This window comes from Mobula birostris, chromosome 13 (genome assembly GCF_030028105.1).
Source record: "Mobula birostris isolate sMobBir1 chromosome 13, sMobBir1.hap1, whole genome shotgun sequence".
NCBI lineage: Eukaryota > Metazoa > Chordata > Chondrichthyes > Myliobatiformes > Myliobatidae > Mobula > Mobula birostris.
In genome coordinates this window covers 92,911,598-92,926,110 of record NC_092382.1, presented here as the reverse complement: position 1 = coordinate 92,926,110, position 14,513 = coordinate 92,911,598, and positions in this window count along the sequence as shown.

Below are 14,513 nucleotides of genomic sequence, written 5' to 3'. Positions count from 1 at the left end.
TAGCTTAATACATACATCTCCCATCTTCTCATATCATCCCACTCGCTCACTCAGACATCATCTCACCTGGCTTCACCTGTGAACTGCCAGATTGTACTCTTTCCCCACCTTTTTATTCTGGCTCTTGTTCACTTACCTTACTGTCCTGGTGAAGCGTCTTGGCCCAAAACATTAACTCCTTATTCTCTACCACAGATGCTGCCTGAGCTGCTGAGTTCCTCCAGCATTTTGGGTGTTGCTTTGGATTTCCAGCATCTACAGAATTTCCTGTCTTTACGAATAATTGTCCCTGTTGTGTTGCTTAAGGTCTGACAATCTCTCATGTCTCCGTTACTTTGTCCCAGGCCCGGAGAGTTCCACAGTGGAACAGTCTGAAGGATATTCTACTGGAGAACAGACCCAAAAACTGTCCTTTGTCCCAGCAGGAGATGCATCCTCAGGTACCAAGTCTCATGTCTGTCTGTGTTCGTTCAGTCTCTCTCACTCTGTCGTGTTGATCCTCCCATGGACTAGTTCACCTACTGGATGTACAGTGCATTGTGGGTAGGGACGTGAACGATGTTAGGGTTAGAGAAAGTAGGGTGGGAGAAATGTACAGAGAGGGGTGGAGTGACTGAGAGTGACACAGGAGAGAGTGATGGAGGTGAGGACAGAGAATCGTCACAGATAAAGGAGGATTGACTGTGAGGACATACATGGTGGCTGATGAGGCATCAAATTGGGATTGGAGTAATTCAATATGTGGACAGAATGAACTTTGTGAAATCACACAGGAGAGAGATGGGGAGAGGTGGGATGCTGGAGTTGGAGAAATGTGGTGAGTGAAGAGCGAGTGAAGACTGTAAGGAGAGTTGGGCAGAGAGATCAGTGAGAGTGATGCTCCTACTGGAGAGAAGGAAGGGGAGTCTGATAAGAGAGTGATGAAGTCTGTGAATGCTGAGAGAGGGAGATGTGAGGAGAGAGATTTGAGAGACAAGGGTGGAGATACTAAAGAGCAAAGCAGAGAGGAGTGTGTGTATTTCAGAGGACAGATTTGAGCAGCACTTGGCTCCTATGCCCTGCATTGAGTTCCTTCCTGATTCAATGTAAAACTTATTTACTACATTACCCGTCAATTGTTTTGCTTATTACAGATTCCCTGTTGGACACAACTCGGGCACCCCAGAGATCAGGAACCAGAGATTCTGGTCTGGTTTTGTTCACCACCCAAGGCGGGTCTCTGAGCTCAGATACAGCTTCCCTGTCAGACACCACTCAGGAACCCCGGGGATTAGTGAGAGGAGAATCCGGTCCAGGAGTCACCACTACCACAGGAGGGTCTGCGAGCTCAGGTACAGATACCCAGCCTATGCCACTCGGGACCCCACGAAACAGTGATGGGAGAGCTTGGTCCTGGTTAGACCACTACCGCAGGAGAGTCTGTAAGCTCAAGTACAGATTCTCAGTCGACATCACTCGGGAAACCCAGGGAACCGCAAATGAGAGCCAGGTCAATGTTTGACCACCACCACAGTAGGATCTGTGAGCTCAGGTTTTTGTGATGTGGAAGCAATGAGTGGAACAATCTTTCCCTCCTTTACTGCCAATACTCATCCAAGTTTTGTCAGAGCGAAGTGTGTGGTTCCAAACGTTTTGTGATGGAGAGTCCCTAAACATGGATTTGATGGTTTTGGTTTCTTTTCAAATGAAGCACACCTTTATTAAATTGTTGCTCTCGCGGTTACTCATTACATGAGGGGTGATTGATAAGTTCGTGGCCTACAGTAGAAGGAGATGAGTTACACAGCTCTCGTTACATGCACGTGCAGTTCAACTCCTTGAGTGATTATGCAGAAAGTTTGAAGTTAATAACTCATCTCCTTCTACCTTAGGCCAGTAACTTATTAATCACCCCTTGTGACTCTATTTCCTATTCCCATTCTGACATGACTGTTCACAGCCTCCTCCACTGACAGGATGAGACCTTCCTCAGGTTGGAGGAGCAACACTGCAAAGAAATTAAGAACAGAAGAAATAGGAGCATTTTCAGGCCATCTGGCCCGTTGAGCCTGCTCCACCATTCATTAAGATGATTGCCGATCTCCACCTACCTGCCTTTTCCCCATAATCCTTTATTCCCCTACTTTGCAAAAAACTATCCAGCCTTGACTTAAATGTGTTTTCTGAGGTAGCCCCCACTGCTGCATTGGGTAGGGAATTCCACAGATTCACCACTCTCTGGGAAAAGCAGCTCCTCCTCATCACCGTACCAAATCTACTCCCCCGAATCTTGAGGCTATGTCCCCTAGTTCTTGTCTCATCTACCAGTGGAAACATCATTCCAGTCTCTATCTTGTCTATCCCTTTCACATTTTTATATGTTTGTATAAGACTTCCTCTCATTCTTCTGAATTTCAGCAAGTACAATCACAGACCACTCAATCTCTGCTCATAGTTTAATCCCCTCATTTCTGAAATCAACATGGTGAGCCTCCTCAGCACGACCTCCAAAGCCAGTATATCCTTCCTCCAGTAACGTGAGCAGAACTGTACATAGTAACTCAGGTTCGGCCTCACCAGTACCCTGTACATTTGCAGCATGACCTCTCTGCTCTGAAATTCAGTCCCTCTAGCAATGAAGGCCAACAACCCATTTCCCTTCTTGATAGCCTGCTGCACCTGCAAACCAACCTCTTGTGATTTATGCACAAGCACTCCCAAGTCCTCCTGTGCAGCAGCAGGCTGCAATTTATATAATCTGCTCTACCATTTTTCCTTCCAAAGTGGATGACATCCATTTACCAACATTGTACTCCATCTGTCCACCCACTTACTAAACCTGTCTCTCTGCAGACTCACCGTTTCTTCTGCACAATTTGCTTTTCCATTCAATTTAGTATCATCAGCAAACTTAGATACACTACAGTCAGTCCCCTCTTCCAGATTGTTAATGTATCTCATGAACAGTTGTGGGCCCAGCAGCGGCCCCTGCAACTCACCACTGACTGCCAACCAGGGTAACACCCATGTATCCCAACTCTCTACTTTCTATTGGTTAACCAATCCTCTATCCATGCTAATACATCACCTCCTACTCTATGCAACCTTAACTTATGGATAAGTCTTTTACGCAGTACCTTATCAAATGTCTTTTGGAGATCCACATAAATAACATCCATCTGATTCGCTCTATCCCCTGCGCTTGTTATGTGTTCAAAGAGCTCCAGTAAGTTTGTCAAACAGATCCTGCCTTTACTGAATCCAAGCTGTGTCTGGCTGATGGATCTATCTCTTTCCGGATTCTTCACTATGTCTTCTTTAGTGATAGCTCGAAGAATTTTCCCAATGACTGATGTTAAACTAACTGCCTCTTGCCTACATCCTTTTATGAACAGTGGCATGACATTTGCCATCTTGCAATTCACCGGGACCGGGCCAGAGTCCAGAGAATTTTGGTAAATTATCACCAAAGGCACCACTATATCTTCTGCCTGTTCATACCTTGGGATGCATTCCATCAGGATCAGGGGACTTATCTATCTTCAGGCCCACAAGTTTGCTCAGCACTATCTCTTTAGTGATAGCTATTTTATTGAGGTCCACACCTCCCATTGCATTCATAATATCTCTCTCTGGCACGTTAGGCATGTCCTCCAGCATGTAAACTGACACAAAATAGTCATTCAATATTTCTGTCAGTTCCTCATTACCCAATATCAATTCCCCCTTCTCATGCTCCAATGGACATGTGTTCACTTTTACCACCTTTTACCGGTTTTGATAATTATAAGTACTTTTACCATTTTTTTATTTTGTGTTAGTTTATTTTCATAATCTAGCTTCTCTTTCTTTATGGCTTGCTTAGTGGTTCTTAGTTGCTTTTTAAAGTTTTCCCAATCCTCCAGTTTCCCACTACCCTTGGAGACTTGCACAAACTTTTAGCTTGATGCCTTCCTTACATCCTTTGTTTTCCAAAGCTGGCTTTCCCCACCCTTGCTCTCCAGGTTTTAACTGGAATATACTTTTGTTGAGCACTGTGAAAAATCTCTTTGAAAGTCTTCCACTGTTCCTCAACTGCCCCACCATGTAGCCTGTGTTCCCAGTCTACACCAGCCAAATCCTCCCTCATCCCATTGTAGTCTCCATTGTTTAGGCATAATACACTGGTTTTACATCAAACTATTACATTTGTGTGAGAGACTCATTCATACTGTGAGCAGTCTTTCCAAGAGGTTCCCTAACTACATTTGTTACGTACCCCGTAATGGGTTAAAGAACCAACAGAAATGGAAAATAGCTATAGTCTGGTATTGCTGTTAAAACCACTATCTTGATTTATATCTACTTATAGTAACAAGCAAGAAAATCAAACAGGTTAACAGGGTTACGTGTATATATGTGTGCAAATATAACTTCCAAACTATTGAGCTTGGGGGAAACAAGGTTTAGAATCCTGAGATGGTAAAGTGTGGAAGTTCAGTTCATCCATGGAATAGGTGATGAGACAGAGAGATTTATAATCCAGAGTAAATGTCAAGAGAAGGCAATTACGTCGATATTCTGCAGATTCCATGACAGCAATACAAAATAACAATAGTAGTTGGTTTTATATCTGAAGTTGTTCCACTCCACATATGAAGTATCACTGACAGTTATCTTCAACGTGTATCCTTTCAACACAAGTGGTACCACACCGGAATTCAGCTATGGGTCATCCCAAAGTGGTGGCCACAGGATACTCAAAGAGAATGCACGTATGCATTATCACCAACAGTAGTCTATCACTGATGTACCACCTTCAGGTGGTAAACTACCAACCCAGGCAAGGATTACCCCAAATACACAAACGTGATAGCCACTTATCCAGTTCCATGACATACGAAATAACTCCAACAGTGATTTGCCACGGGATGCCTTTCTTCAGTGAACTACCACACCACAAACAAGGGTAAACACAAGTGGTATTCACAAAGGTTTTCCCCTCAGCAGAGAACCCACTTCTGTGGATTAACTATGTGACAGTCACACTTTCGTATTCGAATGGAACTCAAACTCACCCTTACGGGCTACAGAGGAGAGAGACCTCTTTGTCACTAGGTTTCTTCTGTTTCAAACCGTCCTCTCCTCTCTTCTGTTCCTGCAAACTTGTTCTAGTTGCAGAAAACTTGTGAGAGTCATTTATCAATACTCAGGATTGATCTCAACTCACCCCTTTTGGGGTACTGAAAGTTTAAACCAGCGACCAACTCACTGGTGTCTTTCAATGACCGAATCCACCTTGACTCTAACTTATTAAAGTCACTGACTGTGACCACACAAAAGAGAATGCCGTTTCTACATGGTAAAGCTATCAACGCAGGTGAGGGTTAAACACACCGATAGCTGTCCACCGGTCACTCCTTTGTCCACACTGTGAGCAAAAACCCCACCTTTGTGTTGGGCAGCACAAAGCTCAACCAGTGTCAGTGTTTTCCGTGTCTCCGGTGTGTCTGATTACAAAGCCAGTTGACCTTGTATATGTACCACAACTGCTGAACACCAGCTGTCCATCATATAGCTCTGCCTTGCTGTTTCCAAGGCAACTCACAGGTTTCTGTTGCTCTCTCACTCACACACGCTCTCTGCTCTCTCTCCCTTTTTAAAGGAACAGTCCATATTTAATAATCCTTCAGATCTCGTCACACATGATCACTAACTTTACCCGTCTCATTGCACAGTACCAGGTCTAAGATAGCACGTTCTCTTCTAGGTTCAGTATTATGCTGTTCAAGAAAGCTATCACAGATGCATTTTATGAAGTCCTCCTCAAGAGTGCCTGTAGCCACTTTATTCACCCAATCTTTGTGCAAGTTGAAGTGACCCACAATAACTGCTGTTGCATTACTGCATGTCTCAGATATTTCTCTGTTTATTGTCTGTGCCACTGTAATGTTATTATTTGGTGTCTGAAAGACAACTCCCACCAGTGATTTTTTGTTCCCTTTACTATTCCTAATCTCTACCCAGATGGATTGAAAATTCTGCTTCTCAGATCTTAGATCGTCTCGCACTGTTGCTCGGATCTCATCTTTAACTTGGAGCATTACCTGACCTCCCTAACCTTCCTGCACATCCTTCCATACAACCTTATATCCCTGAATAATTAATTTCCAATCCTCTCCACACTGCTACCATTCTCTGCAATGGCTACTAACTTATTTCCCTTTGTAGTGATTTGTTCCAGAAGTTCACTGACCTTGTTTTGAATAATACCGACATTCAAATAAAGTGCCCTTGCACTCATTGTGCTTTTAAAATCTTATAGTCTTTTACTCTTTGGCAAGGCTTTTCTTCACTCCAGTCTTACTTTTCTCTTTTTTATCTCGTGCTTTTTTTCTTTATCTTTCTCCACTTTTTCCTTGTTACTTTATCCATAATACTCCAATCTGTTGAACCCACTCCCTGCTATTTAGTTTAAAACCCTATCCACAGCCCTAGTTGTGGGATTCACCAGGACTGAGGTTGCCTAATAGTTCACATGCAGCCCGTCCCATTGGTGCACTCCCTCCTTCCCCAATACTGGTGCCAATTTCCCATGAAGTCAAACACAGTTCTCCCACACCAATCCTTGAGCCATTCATTTTATACTCTAATCTTCTGGATCCTATGCCAATTTGCATGTGGATCTTGTAGTAATCCAGAGATTAGCAGCTTTTTGGTTCTACTTTTTAATTTAGTCCCAAGCTGCTCAAATTCCCTCAGCAAAACCTCTTTCCTCATTCTGCCTGTGTCATTGGTACCCACATGGACCACGACCACTGGATCTTTCCCCTCCGACTGCAAGTTCCTCTGCAGGTCAAATAAGATGTCCCGAATCTGGGCCCCAGGGAGACAACACAGCCTTCAGCGTGCTCTATCCTCACGGCAGAGAACTGTGTCTATTCCCTAGACTATACTATCCCCAATTACCACTACAACTCTCTACTCTGCCCCTCTCTTGAATGGCTCCTTGAACTATGGTGCCACAGTTAGGAGCCTGTGAGGAGTTCAAACGTCTGCACGTGACCGCATGGGTTTCCTCTGGGTGATCCAGATTCCCCCCACAATCCAAAGACAGACCAGCTGGTAGGTTAATTGGTGATTGTAAATTAAACTGTGATTAAGCTAGATTGGGAATGTCTGGGCCAGAATGGCCTACTCCATGCTGTGTCTCAATAAAATCAATAAACCCGATGTCATCAATATTGATTTCTCTAAATTCTGATAGTTTATGCTTCCTTCCATTTCACTCTATTTCCATTCCCATTTTGGCTCCCATCTTCGCCCTTCTCCTGCCTCTGGTCCCACTCCTCCATCTCTTTAATCCATGGTCTCTTCTTTGTCTCAACGGATTCCTCCTTCTTCAGCCCTTTAGCTTTAGTACATACACCTCCCAGGTTCTCCCATCATTCCACTCGCTCACTCAGACATCTTCTCGTCTGGCTTCACCTGTGACCTGCCAGATTGTACTCTCCCCACCTTCTTATTCTGACTCTTGTGCAGTTACCTTCCAGTCCTGGTGAAGTATCTTGGCCCAAAACATCAACTCTTTCTTCCCCTCCACAGATGGGAGGGGAACTGCCAAGTTCCTCCAGCATTTTGTGTGTGTTGCGCTGGATTTCCAGCATCTACTGAATCTCCAGTCTTTATGAATAATTGTCCCTATTATGTTCCTTAAGGTCTGACAATCTCTCATATCTCTGTGACTATTTTCCAGGCCTGGAGACCTCCACATTGCAAAAGTTTGAAGGATATGCTACTGGAGAACAGCCCCAAAAACTGTCCTCTGTCCCAGCAGGAGATGCATCCTCAGGTACCAAGTCTCATGTCCGTCTGTGTTCATTCAGTCTCTCTGACTGTGTGAGGCTGAACCTCCCATGGACAAGTTCACCTACCGTGTGGGCAGGGGTGTGAATGATGTTATGGTTGGGGAGAATGGAGTGGGAGGAATGAACAGAGAGGGGTGGAGTGACTGAGAGTGACATGAGAAAGTGATGGAGTTGAGGGCAGAGAACGGTCCCAGAGAAGATGGGAGGAATGACTGTGAGGACATGCATGGTGACTGATGAGGCATCAAATTAGGATTGGGGTAATTCAATATGTGGACAGAATGAACTTTGTGAAAACACACAGGAGATAGATGAAGTGAGGCGGTGTGCTGGAGATGGAGGAATGTGACTAGTGAAGAGAGAGTGATGACTGTGTGATGAGAGTTGGGCAGAGAGATCAGTGAATGTGATGCTCCTACTGGAGAGAAGGAAGGACAGACTGACAAGAGAGTGATGCAGACAGTGAATGCTGAGAGACGGTGATCTGAGGAGAAGGATTTGAGAGACAAAGGTGGAGATACTAAAGAGCAAAGCAGAGCGGCGTGTATGTATTTCAGAGGTCAGATTTGACCAGGACGAGCCTCCTATGCCCTGCCATTGAGTTCCTTCCTGATCCAATGTAAAACTTATATATCCTTCCTTTATACATTTTCTTATTACAGATTCCCTGTCGTACACAACTTGGGAACCCCAGGGATCAGCATCCAGAGAGCCTGGTCGAGTTTTGTTCACCACCCAAGAAGGCTCTATGAGCTCAGATACTGATTCTCAGTCAGACACCACTGAGGAGCCCCTGGGAACAGTGACAGGAGATCCTAGTCCAGGTGTCACCACTACCGCAGGAGGGTCTGCGAGCTCAGGTACAGATCACCAGCCTGCACCACTCAGGAAACCATGAGAACAGTGATGGGAGAGTCTGGTCCTGGTTTCACCAGCACTGCAGGAGGGTTTGCAAGTTCCAGTACTGAGTCTCAGTCAGACACCACTCGGGAACCCCATGAAACTGCAATGGGAGAGGTGGTCCAGGTTTGACCACCACCCCAACAGGATCTCTGGGCTCATCTATTTGTGCTGGGGGAGCAATGTATTGAACAATCTTTCCCTGTTTTAGACCTTGCTATCTATCTGGGCTAGATCCAAAAGTTTTAAGTGGGAAAGTTCATGAATAGGGATTGGATGGTTTTGGTTTCTTTTCAATTGAAAATTCCTCTTTGTCAAATTGTTGTTCCGGTGGCTACCCATTACAATTTAATTCCCATTCGCATTCTGACTTGACTGTCCACAGCCCCCTCTCCTGACAGGATGAGACTTCCCTGATGTTGGAGGGTCTGTCAGGGTAGAGTCCAGCTTGTAGTAACATAGTGTTCAGCACAACTTATTTACAGTTAAGGTAACCTGGGTCAACTCCTGTCACTGCCGGTAAGGAGTTCTTACGTTCTGCCTGTGACTGCGTGGGTTTCCTCTGGTTGATCCAATTTCCTACCCCAGTCCAAAGACATACCGGCTGGTAGGCTAATTAGTCACTGTAAATTATCCTCTGATTAGGTTAGTAATAGATTGGGCATTTCTGGGGCAGAAGGACCTATTCCACACTGTATCTCAAGAAAATCAATCAATAACTCTGATGTCTTGTATATGGCTTTTTCTAACTTCCAGAAGTTTCTGCTTGCTCCCATTCCTTTCTTTTACCATTCCCATTCTAGCTCCCATCTTTGCCCTTCTCCACATATTAACTGCTGTCTTCTCCCTCTGGTCCCCTTCCGCCATCTCTTTAATTGAGGGTCTATTATTATCCCAATGGATTCCTCCTTCAACCCTTCAGCTCTAGTATTGGAGTTCCAATTAAATAATGACCATTTGTTCCTCTCTATCCCCTGCGCCTGTTATTTTCTCAAAGGGCTCCAGAAAGTTTGTTAAACAGGACCTCCTTTACTGAATCCATACTGGTCTGTGTGGTGGATCCATTTCTTTCCAGGTACCTCGCTATTTCTTTAATGATAGCTTCAAGCATTTTCCCGACTACAGATGTTAAACTTCTGGTCTTTAGTTCCCTTCCTTTTGCCTACATCGTTTTCTGAACAGTGGTGTGACATTTGCCATCTTCCAATCCGCTGCGACCAGGCCAGAGTCCAGAGAATTTTGGTAAATTATTACCAAAGCCTCCACTATAACTTTTGCTATTTTTTTCAGTACCCCGGGATGCATTCCGTCAGGACCAGGGATTTATCTGTCTTCAGGCTCACAAGTTTGTTCAGCATGACCAGTTCAGTTTGTTCAGTGATAGCTATTGCATCAAGGTTCACACCTCCCATTGCATCCATGACGTCTCTCTTTGGCATGTTAGGCCTGTTCTCCACCATGAAGACCGACACAAAATAGTCATTCAAAACTTGTGTCATTTCCTCATTATCCACTACCAATTCCCCCTTTTCGTCCTCCAAGGGACCTCTATACATTCACTTTTACCATCCTTTTCTGATTTAAATAATTAAAATAATTTTTACTATCCTTTTTCGTATTTTGTGCTTGTTTATTTTCATAACTAGCTTCCCTTTCTTTATGGGTCACTAAGTGATTCTTTGTCACTTTTTAAAGGTTTCCCAATCTTCCAGTTTCCCACTACAGTTGGAGACTTCCACGAACATTTAGTTCAATGCCTTCTTTTACATCATTTCTTTTCCAAGGCTGGCTCTCCCCAGCCTTCCTCTCCTTGTTTTTAACTGGAATATACTTCTATTGAGCACCGTGAAAAATCTTTTTGAAAGTCTTCCACTGTTCTTCAACTGTCCCACAATATAGCCTGTGTTCCCAGTCTACACTATCCAAATCCTCTCTCATCACATTGTAGTCTCCATTGTTTAGGCACAATACACTGGTTTTACATCAAACCATTACACCCTCCATTTCTGTGAGAAACTCAGTCATACTGTGAGCACTCTTTCCGAGAGGTTCCCTAACTACAAAATCACTAACTTTACATGTCTCATTGCACAGGACCAGATCTAAAATAGTATGTTCCCTTGTAGATTCAGTAACATGCTGTTCAAGAAACCTATCACGGATGGATTCTATGAATTCCTCTTTAAGAGTGCCTGTAGCCACTTTATTCACCCAATCTTTGTGCAAGTTGAAGTCACCCACAATAACTACTGTTGCATTACTGCATGTCTCAGATATTTCTCTGTTTATTGTCTGTGCCACTGCAATGTTATTATTTGGTGTCTGAAAGACAACTCCCACCAGTGATATTTTTCCCTTTACTATTCCTAATCTCTACCCAGATGGATTGAACATTCTTCTCCTCAGATCTTAGATCGTCTCTCACTATCGCCCTGATCTCATCTTTAATTGAGATCGTTATCCCACCTGCTTGCCTTTCTGCCTATCCTTTCATATTACCTTATATCTTTGAATATTTAATTCCCAATCTCTCCACCCTGCAACCATTCTCTGCAATGGCTACTAACTCATTCCCCTTTGTAGTGATTTGCTCCACAAGTTCACTGACCTTGTTTTAAATAATACAGACATTCAAATAAAGTGCCCTTGCACTCATTTTACTTTTTAAATCTTATAATCTTTTACTCTTCGGCAAGGCTTTTCTTCACTCCACTCTTACTTTTCTGCTTTTTTTTATCCCGTGCTTTTCCTTTATCTTTATCCACTCTTTTCCTTTTTACTTTATCCATACTTCTCCAATCTGTTGAACCCACCCCTGCTATTAGTTTCAAGCCCTATGCACAGCCCTAGTTGTGGGATTCACCAGGAACGAGGTTGCTTGATGCTTCAGGTGCAGCCGGTCCCTTTGGTACAGCTCGCTCCTTCCCCAATACGGATACCAATTTGCCATGAATTCAAACACACTTCTTCCACACCAATCCTTGAGCCACGCATTTAACACTCTAATCTTCTGGATCCTATGCCAATTTGCACGTGGGTCTGGTAGTAATCCAGAGATTACCACCTTTTGGTCCTGCTTTTTAACTTAGTCCCAAGCTGCTCAAATTCCCTGAGCAGAACCTCTTTACTCATTCTGCTTGTGTTGTTGGTACCCACATAGACCACAACAACTGGATATTTCCCCTCCCACTGCAAGTTCCTCTGCAGGTCAGATAAGATGTCTTCAACCCAGGCACCAGGCAGACAACACAGCTTTCAGGATGCGCTGTCCTCACGACAGGGAACTCTATTTCCTGGACTGTACTATCCCTAATTACCAGCACATTTCTCTACTCTGCCCTTCTCTTGAATGACTGTCTGAACTATGGTGCACAGTAAAGAGCCTGTAAGGACTTCAAATGTCTCCCCGTGACCGCTTGGGTTTCCTCTGGGTGATCCAGGTTCCCCCCACAATCCAAAGACAGACCGGCTGGTAGGTTAATTGGTGATCGTAAATTAAACTGTGATTAGGCTAGCATTAGATTTGGATTGTCTGGGCCAGAAGGGCCTACTCCACACTATGTCTCAATAAAATCAATAAACCCTATGTCATCAATATTGATTTCCTCTAAATTCCAATAGTTTATGATTCCTTTCACTTCTCTCTTTTTCCATTCCCATTCTGGCTCCCATCTTAGCCACTCTCCTCCCTCTGGTCCCACTCCTCCATCTCTTTAATCCATGGTCTCTTCTGTGTCTCTATGGATTCCTCCTTCTTCAGCCCTTGAACATATACCTCCCAGCTTCTCACGTCATCCCACTTGCTCACTCTGCCATCTTTTCACTTGCCTGGCTTCACCTGTGACCTGCCAGCTTGTACTCTTCCTCAACTTCTTATTCTGACTCTTGCGCAGTTACCTTCCAGTCCTGGTGAAGTGTCTTGGCCCAAAACATCAACTCTTTATTCTCTTCCACGGATGATGCCTGAGCTGCTGAGATCCTTCAGCATTTTGTGTGTTGCTCTGGATTTCCAGCATCTACAGAATCTCCCATCTTGATGAATAATTGCCCCTGTTACATTGCTTAAGGTCTGACAATCTCGCATAGCTCTGTGACTATTTTCCAGGCTTGGAGACCTCCACACTGGAACAGTCAGAAGTATATTCTACTGGAGAACAGACCCAGAAACCGTCCTCTGTCCCAGCAGGAGGCACATCCTCAGGTACCAAGTCCATCTGTGTTCATTCTGTCTCAGTCACTCTGTGAGGTTCAACTTTATTCACCCTACCTTTTCGCAAGTTAAAATCACACACAGTAACTGCTGTTGCATTCCTTCGTGTCTCAGATATTTCTCTGTTTACTGTTTGTGCCACTACAATGTTATTATTTGGTGTCTGAAAGACAACTCCCACCAGTGATTTTTTTTTTTCCCTTTACTATTCCTAATCTCTGCCCAGGTGGATTGAAGATTCTGCTTCTCAGATCTTAGATCGTTTCTCACTACCGCCCTGATCTCATCTTTAACTTGGAGCATTACCTCACCTCCCTAACCTTCCTGCACATCCTTCCATACAACCTTATATCCTTGGATATTTAATTTCCAATCCTCTCCACACTGCTACCATTCTCTGAAATGGCTACTAACTTATTCCCCTTTGTAGTGATTTGTTCCACAAGTTCACTGACCTTGTTTGAAATAATACGGACATTCAAATAAAGTGCCCTTGCACTCATTGTGCTTTTAAAATTTTATAATCTTTTACTCTTCGGCAAGGCTTTTCTTCGCTCTACTCTTACTTTTCTCTCTTTTTTATCTCGTGATTGTTTTCTTTATCCACTCTTTTCCTTTTTACTTTATCCACACTGCTCCAATCTGTTGAACCCACCCCCTGCTATTAGTTTCAAGCCCTATCCACAGCCCTAGTTCTGGGATTCACTTGGACTGAGGTTGCCTGATAGTTCAGGTGCAGCCCGTCCCACTGGTGCACTCCCTCCTTCCCCAATACTGGTGCCAATTTCCCATGAAGTCAAACACAGTTCTCCCACATCAATCCTTGAGCCACGCATTTTACACTCTATTCTTCTGGATCCTATACCAATTTGCATGTGGATCCAGTAGTAATCCAGAGATTAGCAGCTTTTTGGTTCTACTTTTTAATTTAGTCCCAAGCTGCTCATATTCCCTCAGCAAAACCTCCCTCCTCATTCTGCCTGTGTCGTTGGTACCCACATGGACCATGACCACTGGATCTTTCCCCTCCGACTGCAAGTTCCTCTGCAGGTCAGATAAGATGTCCTGAATCTGGGCCCCAGGGAGACAACACAGCCTTCAGGGTGCTCTATCCTCACGACAGAGAACTCTGTCTATTCCCTGGACTATACTATCCCCAATTACCACTACAACTCTCTACTCTGCCCCTCTCTTGAATGGCTCCTTGAACTACGGTGCCACAGTTAGGAGCCTGTCAGGAGTTCAAACGCCTCCCTGTGACTGCGTGAGTTTCCTCTGGGTGATCCAGATTCCCCCCACAATCAAAAGACAGACCAGCTGGTAGGTTAATTGGTGATTGTAAATTAAACTGTGATTAGGCTAGATTTGGATTGTCTGGGTCAGAACGACCTATTTCACGCTGTGTCTCAATAAAATCAGTAAACCTGATGTCATCCATATTGATTTCTCAAAAACCTGGTAGTTTGTGCTCCCTTCCACTTCTCTCTTTTTCCATTCCCATTCTGGCTCCCATCTTAGCCATTCTCCTCCCTCTGGTCCCACTCCTCGATCTCTTTAATCCATGGTCTCCTTTTTTC